The sequence below is a fragment of the Podarcis gaigeae genome (assembly GCF_964106915.1).
Source record: "Podarcis gaigeae genome assembly, chromosome: Z".
In the NCBI taxonomy this organism is placed as follows: Eukaryota; Metazoa; Chordata; class Lepidosauria; order Squamata; family Lacertidae; genus Podarcis; species Podarcis gaigeae.
Window position 1 is genome coordinate 32,717,119 of NC_139691.1, and position 9,683 is coordinate 32,726,801.

At 49.0% G+C, this 9,683-nt stretch overlaps 1 protein-coding gene across 1 annotated transcript in view; it reads right to left on the reverse strand.

Moving 5' to 3' along the window:
• The window catches only part of MID2 (midline 2), a 195,911-nt gene extending 187,243 nt beyond the window's left edge, over nucleotides 1-8,668 (reverse strand). The window contains exon 1 of the mRNA XM_083722254.1: nucleotides 8,261-8,668. The gene's annotated coding sequence lies outside the window, so the exon portion shown is untranslated. The remainder of the gene's footprint in view (nucleotides 1-8,260) is intronic.
• Nucleotides 8,669-9,683: the final 1,015 nt, after the last annotated feature.

A 9,683-nucleotide genomic window follows, 5' to 3' on the forward strand; every position in this document is an offset into this window, starting at 1 on the left:
GGTCCACTGCCCCATAGAAGACAGCAGCCCTCATGTCGCAAAGTCTTGCAGTCTATCTTTGCATCATCCAGACAGCGCAAGGGGAGGAGTCAGCAGCGTAAGAGCCCTGCCAAATCAAACCAAACCACCTTCTGTTCCAATATCCTGTTTACCACAGCAGGCAATAAAATATATTTGGATAGGAAGCCCTCAAGAAGAACATGAGGACAACAGTCCTCTCCCTCTGCTGTCCCCCAGCAACTGGCCATTATGGTGGCAAATAACCATCTTGCCTTGTGGTCACCAGTAAACTTATCCTTGGTGCATTTATCTATTTATTTATCCTTGGTGCATTTATCTTATTTGTTGATTTTTCACAAAAACAAAAAAACTACAAATTTTAACATAAACCGTAAGTTATTTTATCAATTGACTTCCCGCCCTTCCCTTCCACGCTTTCCATATTTACCCTTGAATGCTGCATATTTCAGCTGCACTATTCAATACATCCATTTAAACCTATTTATCTTTAAAAAATTAACGCTCATATTTCAAGTCCTGCTCACGTTTTCATCTCGCTTTAGCAACACTTGAAATGCTTAATAAAAGTTCCTCAGTCCCCAAGGAAGTTTTTATCATTTGGGTCTCCAATCTTTGCTGTTAATCTTGCCAGTTCCGTGTATTCCAACATTTTTCCAAAGCTATTCTTCCTTTGCTGGGACTTCTCCTCCTTTCCATCTTTGGGAATTACAGTATTCGTGCTGCTGTCATTAAATACATAAATGTCAATAAATACTTTTAATTAAACTAAGCTATGAATAGACTAAACTATGTATAAGGCATTTATAAACTGCTTAATACGCTTAAGCTGTGTACCGTATTAAAAAAAACATCGCTATCATTAAGACCAAAATGCAACCTAAAACCAAAAAACCCTTAGAATAAAGGCACATAAAAGTAAGTAATAGAGGGATTCAGGAGATTTTGAAGCCATCTAAGCTTCAGCATTAGTAAAAAATGAACGTGCTCTTGGATGTAAAATAATTAAGTTGCTGGATAGGATATTAAGATCCAGGGCCTCCATGTTAGCATTGTCAAGAAATACTACCTGTTCTACATGCAAGGCCAGTAGGACAGGCAGAGCTCAGAAGCCTCAAATCGCAGGCAAGACAGTGATGCCAGGAGAACAGGTTTAGATCTGCTAGATACTAGGAAACATTAAGGGACAATTATGATCTTTGGCCACCTGTGCTAAGTGATGCAGGTGCAGCCGGCTTTCATTCCCAGTCGGTGGACCAGAGTGAACACTCCTTGACTCTGGTCCTCCATCTATGCTCCATCTCCCAGCCTGCCCAATTGGCCAGTTCAAATATTGATGTGGGTGGGCTATCCAGCCGTCCAATGGCTGGCCACACCAAGAGGAATTTCACCCCCCAGGGATGGAGGGGAAGCCTGTGATAGGTCACAACTGCTGCCTACTCCCGAGCAGGGTAAGCAGCCATTATGGGACAAGGCAAGTCTGTACAAAAGGGACAGGCACTATGTGAACAGAATCGGAACCAAATTGCCAGAACTTGATATAAAAAATGGTTTGCAGAGCTTATTGCTCACCAAGGGTCAAGCTGTGCATAATGTTCAGGAAAGAGCAACACCGGAAACAATTTTCAACAGTATGGAACGAAAAGAGTTATTTAGTCCTTCCCCCGTGCCACAGTCCAATCTGGTTCGTGGTGGGGTGTGGCAGCAGCTTTTTGGGAAAGGTATAGACAGTTGTAAGCAGGTGCTCCATACAATGTATAGTTTGATCCTAAGTTCTCCGTTAGCTGGGAGGGAACACTAATGCCACACAGAGCTCTTGCATGACCAGGATTGTGCAAAGTACAAAATGACACGTATTTGCTCAATTTGTATAGTTTACATGGAGCACTGGATATGGGTGGCGCTATAGTCTAGGGCTTGCCGAACAGGTCGGCGGTTCGAATCCCCGCGATGGAGTGAGCTCCCGTTGCTCGGTCCCTGCTCCTGCCCACCTAGCAGTTCAAAAGCACGCCAAAAAGTGCAAGCAGATAAATAGGTACCGCTCCAGCGGGAAGGTAAACGGCGTTTCCGTGCACTGCTCTGGTTCGCCAGAAGCGACTTAGTCATGCTGGCCACATGACCCGGAAGCTGTCTGAGGACAAATGCCGGCTCCCTCGGCCTACAGAGTGAGATGAGCACACAACCCCAGAGTCGTTTGCAACTGGACCTAACGGTCAGGGGTCACCTTTCTTACTGGAGGATTTGCATTCTCTGGGTGCAAAATCTTACTGTTTTATTGTCTCTGCACACAGCTCCAGTGAAAATCTGTGACAGGCACAGGGATGCAACTGGCGTCATAAAGCAAAGGGGAGAAGATTCAATCTTTCTCTGCAACACTCACATTTAAAAACAAAAGCCAACGTTCAACTGCCGAGGCCTGAGAAATGCTGTGTGTAGCACCCACGCTGGCCTTTCTGTGTGGGTGCAACCGTCCACAAAGCCTATTCTCAAAAACACCAGTGAGCCTCGAAGCCAGAAAGAAAATGCTAGCCTATGCTGACTCCGGCCTGCAGCAAGCTAGTTGCGTGCCTTCACTGTGTGCACAAAGCACAACTCACAGTGCACCCTTACAAGTAACACTAAGAAAGGATTAGTAGTTGCACATCAAACACCTCTCCCAGCACACAGCAGTATGTGTACACAGTGCACTCACCAGGAAATGAAGGTGCAGAAATTCAGCATGGGGCAGCCTTTCCCCACATCTTTTCTTACTGCCATGAAAGGATTGTGGCAGAAACCATTACAGGGGCCTTCAAAAGATCTGGGTGAGTGTACCCTATCCCTGACATCTATGGATGATTGCAGTGCCAGATTTCCTTTCCCCACATTGACATGCATCTATTCCCACCCACCCATCTGCAGGCTTCAAGTTCCCAAGCTATGTTTTCGTGCTGTGCATACAAGACACAGCCATAAACACATACGGGAAGCTCAGACCTCTGCCTTCCCTACTGGGTTTTCTGCTCATTAATCAGCACAACTTAATGGAGCTGTTCGTTCAAACAGAATAAGCCAGAGCCCTCATTAAGCCAGAAGTGTATGAGTGCTCTCTAGGAGGAAAAAAAATTAAGAAAACAAAACACTAACTCATGCTGCAACCAGGCTTACAAATCAAGGAATTGGGGAGGGCGGGGCTGTGGTCCACACCCAAGCTTCTCTATCATTCAGGGAATTGCAAGGGGCTTGAAAGACCATCTGGCTCAAATGTCTATTGGCTTCAAAATCAGCACAAGAGACAATATCTTCTCAGCTGGGGAACATGGCCTGAGCCATTTTTCTGCCAGAAGACAACACTAAACTAGGCAATTCCAAGAAGACTTTTGAGAAGCTACCACAGCTCAGTGGTAGAGCACAAGATTTGCATGCAGAAGGTCCCAGGTACAACCCTGAGCATCTCCAGTTAAAACTTTAAATGGAAGTTTAACCTCAGAAAGAAATTTGCATCAGAATCCACCTATTCAGGAAGTTTTACACGGAAACCCCTGCTAAACTGAAGGGGGTGGAAATGTCTCCATTTTAGCAGTGCCTTGCACCTGACATCATTAGGCGACTGACAGGTAGGCACGCCAATCCTGAGCGAGGATTTCATCCCAGGTGCCTCCAGTCCAAGTTCAGTCCTCCTCCCCACTACATCACAACAGCTTCTGCCAGCCTTGGTGACCCCAACCAAAGTCTGAGAGGGAAGGAAAAGAAAAAGGTGGTATCTGCATTGAAATCATTCTGAAACACATCTGATTCTACCTCAAACCTAGTGGGCTTCTTTGCTTCTGCTGCCCCCATAAGAAGACTATCCCCAGAATCTAACACCCAAGAAGGCATCAACGAGAGAAGCTAGAAGGTTTTAAACAGCCAGCCAGCCCCAGAGGCTGCCTTTATGGCTCTGGGTTCCCATACAGATTCCTCTTCAGCAGGGATGGGGGAACTGTAGTTATCTAGATCAGAGTTTCCCAGACTTGGGTCTCCATCTGTTTTTGGACTACAACTCCCATCATCCCTAGCTAGCAGGACCAGTCTTCAGGGATGATGGGAATAGTAGTCCAAAAGCAGCTGGAGGCCCAAATTTGGGATTACAAATCCCACCATCCCAGACCACTAGCCATGCTGGCAGGGTCTGGTGTTCAACAACAGCTGTAGGACCACAGGTTCCCCATTCCCCTATCAACAAACGCAAGGCCATTAGCACCATGAGTGGAGCCGTTATGGGAAGCCAAAATGAAGAAAAGCTTGGCTTTGCCTGAAAATCTAAATATTCTTCACCAAAAAAAAAGTGGTGCTCTGGGGAACTCCCACCCCTCTAAGCCAGAATTCACTCCACAGCTTCATTTGGGACTTGATCTTCAGCAAATGGTGAGATTCTACATGCATCAGCAGAAAACACCATTATTATTTTTTTCAAGTGTAACCAGAAGCATTCACAATCAAGAGCATTAGTCTCTCCTGGAAAATCCAGGACCTGGAAACCACAGCCTGGAGGGAACTGTCAGCAAATCTTGCCTCAGGCTTGTAAGTACTGCATGAGGTTCCACTTTATTTCCTGGGATAATTCAAGTCTTCCCCCATCAAAATTGACCAAAAGCCCCGCTAGGGACCAGAAGCGTTTCTTTACAACCCTGCCTGATTGAGCAAATCAACTGCCTCGAGCTGGGAGCACACAACTGCCAAGGCAGAACAGGCGTGTTACACCATCTGCTGTTGACATGACAGTCCCGGGTCTTTAAATAGCCAAGGGTCAACCACAGGAGCTCCGAAAGCACGCATCTCTGTCCCAAGACACAGGCGTGCAATAGTAGCACACAAGACCCATCCAGCTGTCATCTCGCCCATCCCTGTCAGCCAAGCAAGGAGGTTTCCATCATACTTGGCAAAGGGAATTGTTCCAAGAGAGATGTTGCAAATGAAGGGCCATAGCTCAGTGGCAGAGGACCTGCTTCGCAGGTAGGAGGTCCCTGATTCCATTTCTGGTGTGTCCAGGTAGGACTGGAAACAGCTCTATTCTGAAAACCTATACAGCTGCTGCCAGTCAATTCAGACAATACAATAGCTGGAATCAGTGGCGTAGCGTGGGAGGTGCAGGAGGGGCCGGCCACACCGGGCGCAACATCTGGGGGTTAGGGGGCTTAAATCCACGGGTTAGGGGGCACAAATTACTTGCCTTGCCCCGGGTGCTGACAACCCACGCTACGCCACTGGCTGGAATGACCTAACATGGTATAAAACAGCTTCCTATGTCCCTAAGAATACTTATCAATAGCAACTTTTTTATTTTTAAAAAAGCAGGTTTGCTAAACAACTTATCCCAGAAACCCTCACTGAGAGACTTGCTGTTGCCACAGACATGACTCTTTCATGAAAAGTAGAGGAAGCATCTCAGGATACACTGCGAAAAAGAGTGACTCCACTTGCTGCCGGAGTTACAGAGATAATTTTCTGGAAGTACACTGGTCTTTGCTAATTTCCGCACAATGATTTCTTCCTAATCTCCCCTTGAATGCCTAGGAATTTACACAGCCGACAGAATGGCAACCTTTCTCCAGCTCTGTTCTGTTCAGGTTTCAGAAATGATAAGAAAAGGCAACATGAAAAATCTAACAGTAAATCTAACACAGCCCTTGTCAGCCAGGTGTCCTCCAGATATATCGGTCTACAATTCACCACAGTAAGGGCTGGCGGAGAGCTACAGTCGAAAACATCTGGAAGACTCAGGTTGGTAGAGGCTAATCATACAGACACACCACTTTAAAGTTGTTCATCATCTTCCCCAGGGCCACTTTAAGACTCCACCTGCCATCATAAAGGCTTTCTGTAAAGGCAGCCACAGAGCAAAGCGCTGGACACACACTAGCCTATATCACTTGTACATCACAACAGCACAGCTTGCATTCTGGTTCCGATCAGTCAAAATAATTGCGAAATCACCCTTGAACTTCAACAAGACTCCTAGTGAATGCTGCAGTTTGTGAAGATTCAACTCAAAAAATGCTTTTGGGTCAGCAATGTTGCAGTGGGTGGGGAGTTAAGATGATGATGAAAGGATTCTTGTTAGGCTCTGGATCAAAGTTCAAATGCTCAGCACCAGCAACTCTCTGGACACTGCACTCTTGAGGAATGCAAAGCAGTTTGAGGCTCGCAGAAATCTGTACGATATCCAGCTCCTTAGAAGCCGCAGCTGCTATTTTGGACTGTGAAGTCCAAGTTAAGTCACCATCCACTGAAGACTGCAAATTCCAAAGTTGTTGATGTAAAGATGTGTTCAGGGAAGACAATGGCAAATTATACAAAGGCAAGAGGGATTGGGGGGGGGGGGGTTTTAGCACACTGTAACTCCCTCTCCTTACCTGCTGGGGTCAGGTAAGGCCACTGAGTGGCAGACAGAAGCTCTAACATGCAAACCTCTCTCCAAGCTTGCTGAATCTAAATAATCCAACAGCCCACAGCATCTGAGCTGCAAACTATATCAGAGATGTCTGTCACTAAATACTAATATAAAATGTGGAGTGAAACACATCACAGGTAAATATTTTGTTTCAAGCCTAAGTAGACCTGATAGCTTCGGAGATTTCCAGCTCTTAGGTTAAACCCTGAATATTCTGCACCGTATCAAGTTTCTGTCTTTAGCCCACAGAAAACATGATATGTGCCGAAGCCATTGGCACCGTTAGTGCAAGCAAAATCCCTAGGAGGCGACAGCTTAAATCTTCTCAATTGACATCAAGCCACAGACCCAGAAATTGATTCTTCCAAAGTCCTCCACGACAGCCTCACACATCCACCGTGCTTTCCTCTGTCCAGACAGAAAATGCAGTGCCAAAGCAGAAAAAGAACTGGCTGTCTAAACTTCAGCCCAACCTGAAAATTTCACATTGCCCAAAACTGCAGAATTTAGTTAAGCTGCAGTTCAGTTTGCTACCCAAACCAGGAGAACAAGAATCTTAAGACACCGTAGACCTTGCTTCAGTGACGCAACTGGGAACTTGCAAATGAAAGAGGACAGGATTAGATCTGAAGTGGGGAGGGCAGAGGAAGGATGCTGCAAACACATAGTCTACTCAGGATGGAAAAAGCAGAGAAAGAACCCAAGGATGCTGTCTTTCCTCTACAGGGGCAGCCCGCTAGCCAAGGGTGGTAAGAGCTGAAGCAAACCAACCAGTGGATGGCGTGCAATTATCTTTCTCCACCACCCCTTCCAACTTCAGTGTCTCAGGCTAGCACCCGGGAGAGAAAACTTGTTTCAACTGGTGTTACCTGGCGGTGCACCTGCCCTCCCGTTCGGCTCTGCTGGCAGCTCCATTAATCCCCCCTGGCAAACCACCCACAATATTGCTGCGCTCCCAAGAGTCAGATGTGCACCTGGAAGAGAGCCAGAACCATTCAGATGTGGAACCACAGCCAGGAGAGGGGAGCTCAGGGTCAGCAGGGCCATGGTTGGGGACACACACCTGCCACCATGTCAGAAGTGCGTAGGCACAAGTGTTCCGAAGTCTGCAGTGCCAAAAGGGATTGGCGGGGTGGCAAAGGAAGGGGCCACCTTACCGCCATCTCAGCTCTTTGGCAGAAAACTCAACTCTGCAAAATACTGAGGAAAATTCTGAAGCGGGGGCGGGAGGGGGCCGGGAGAGGGTTGCCCCTCTGCCAAAAGGCGGGGGCGCAGGTATATGCAAGGCCACTTCACGCTCACATCCTTACACATCACAAAGCAGCACATCCACGCTCCAAAATACGCACTTCTCTACCTTTCAAACAGTGCAACCTAAAACTGACACCCTCCCCCCCCCCGCCCCGCGCGCCGCCCTACTAGCCATTCCTGCAGACCGGTTGTTAACCCCTTCCTTCCCTCCGCTTCTCCCAAGCCAAATCCAAGTACTCACAACCCGTGGGAGCCGATCCTTTCCCCGCCCGCCTGGAGGAAACCTACTTCCTCCGCTCTTGGTTATGCCCCCCTCAGTTAACCCCTCCTTGCCTGCACAAGAGGTTCAACACCTCTCTCCCATCTCTGGAGTGGGCCCGCCAGTCCGCGACGCCAAGCCTCCCACCACCACCACCCCACTACCCCGCACGCCCTCCGCTCTTCTCTTGGGGCGATCGCCAGAGCGCAAAGGCCACCTCCTTTACGCCGCGCTGCGCGAGCCCTCTCGTCGGGGCGGCGACCACCGCCCGCCCGTCCAGGGCTCGTTCCTTCAGCGGCGGCGGCGTCCTTTCTACTTACCAGCCGGTGCGAGGAATCTCCGCGCCACCGCCGCTGCTGCCGCCCGGCTGTCATCTTGCTGGAAGCGCGGAGAGGAGGAGGAGGAGGAGCCGGCGCAGAGAGCGCGGAGCTGCCGGTCGGGGAGCGTGTGCGGGAAGATAGGGAGAGAGGGAGGGAGGCAAGGCTGGCCCGGCCGATGGGAGGAGAAAGGGAGGGCAGGAAGGAAGCCGGAGCCACAGCCGCGCACTCCTCCTCCTGCCCGCTGTTCCCTCCTCTTGGCCGGAGCGTCCCCCCCGAGCGAAGGCGAGACGCAGAGACCGTCCACTTCCAAGCGCGCACCGGCCGACGGACAATGGCAGCAGGGGAGCCGGCTGAGGGGCCGCCCTCCACGTGCTGGCTCTGAGGACGGCAGCAGTCGCTAGAGGGCCTTCGGGAGACCGCAGGAGGAGGAGGAGGAAGGAGAGAATCAGCGGACCGGGAGCCCTTCGTCGCGGCAGAAGCAGCGACGTCAAATCCTAAATCAAACTCGCGTCGCATAATCAGTCGGTAGCATGACCTGGCGGAGGAAGCGGCCCCCTTTCATAATTACACATAAAGCAGGTCTCGTGGCACCTTTTAGAGACAAGCAAGATTCACCACCTTATGCCAGATGAATTGTGGCATAAGCCTTTCCAAATTGGGAGTCCTGTCCAACGGAAGCAGGAAGGGCTTGTTATTACATTGATGTGCCACCTTTCTTCCAAACAGCTCAAGGTGGCCTACATTGTTCTCCTCTACATTCTGTTCTCACAACAGCCCTGTGAGGTAGACAGACTCTGGCTGTGAACAAACCATACATGTAAAGCACATGACTTCCCCCAAGAATCCTGGGAACTGTCTACTGGGAATTGTGGCTCTACAAAAGTTTAACTAGTTTAAATATACAGCCGTACCTTGAATCCCGAATGCCTTGGTACTCGGATGTTTTGGCTCCCGAACACCGCAAACCCGGAAATGAGTGTTCCGGTTTGCAAACATTCTTTGGAACCCAAACGTCCAACAGGGCTTCTGCGGCTTCCGATTGGCTGCAGGAGCTTCCTGCAGCCAATCAGAAGCTGCACTTTGGTTTCCGAACGTTTTGGAAGTCGGAACAGACTTCTGGAATGGATTCCGTTCGACTTCCAAGGTACAACTGTATGGCGTTCATGTAGCCTACAACAGCCCCAAAGTCACCCAGTGTGCTTCCTGGCCAAGTGGGGATTTGAACACTCGTCTCCCAGGTACCAGTCCAGTACTAACAACTGCAGCACACCGATTCTCAACATCAGCTATTCAGGCCCAACAAAGTATTGCCCTCAATTGGGCTGAAAGATCATGAAATGGAAAAGGCACAATAATCTGCAACTTCTGCTTATGGGCTCAAGTGAATATGAGATGACCAGAGTGACCAGTATCAACAGCTGTG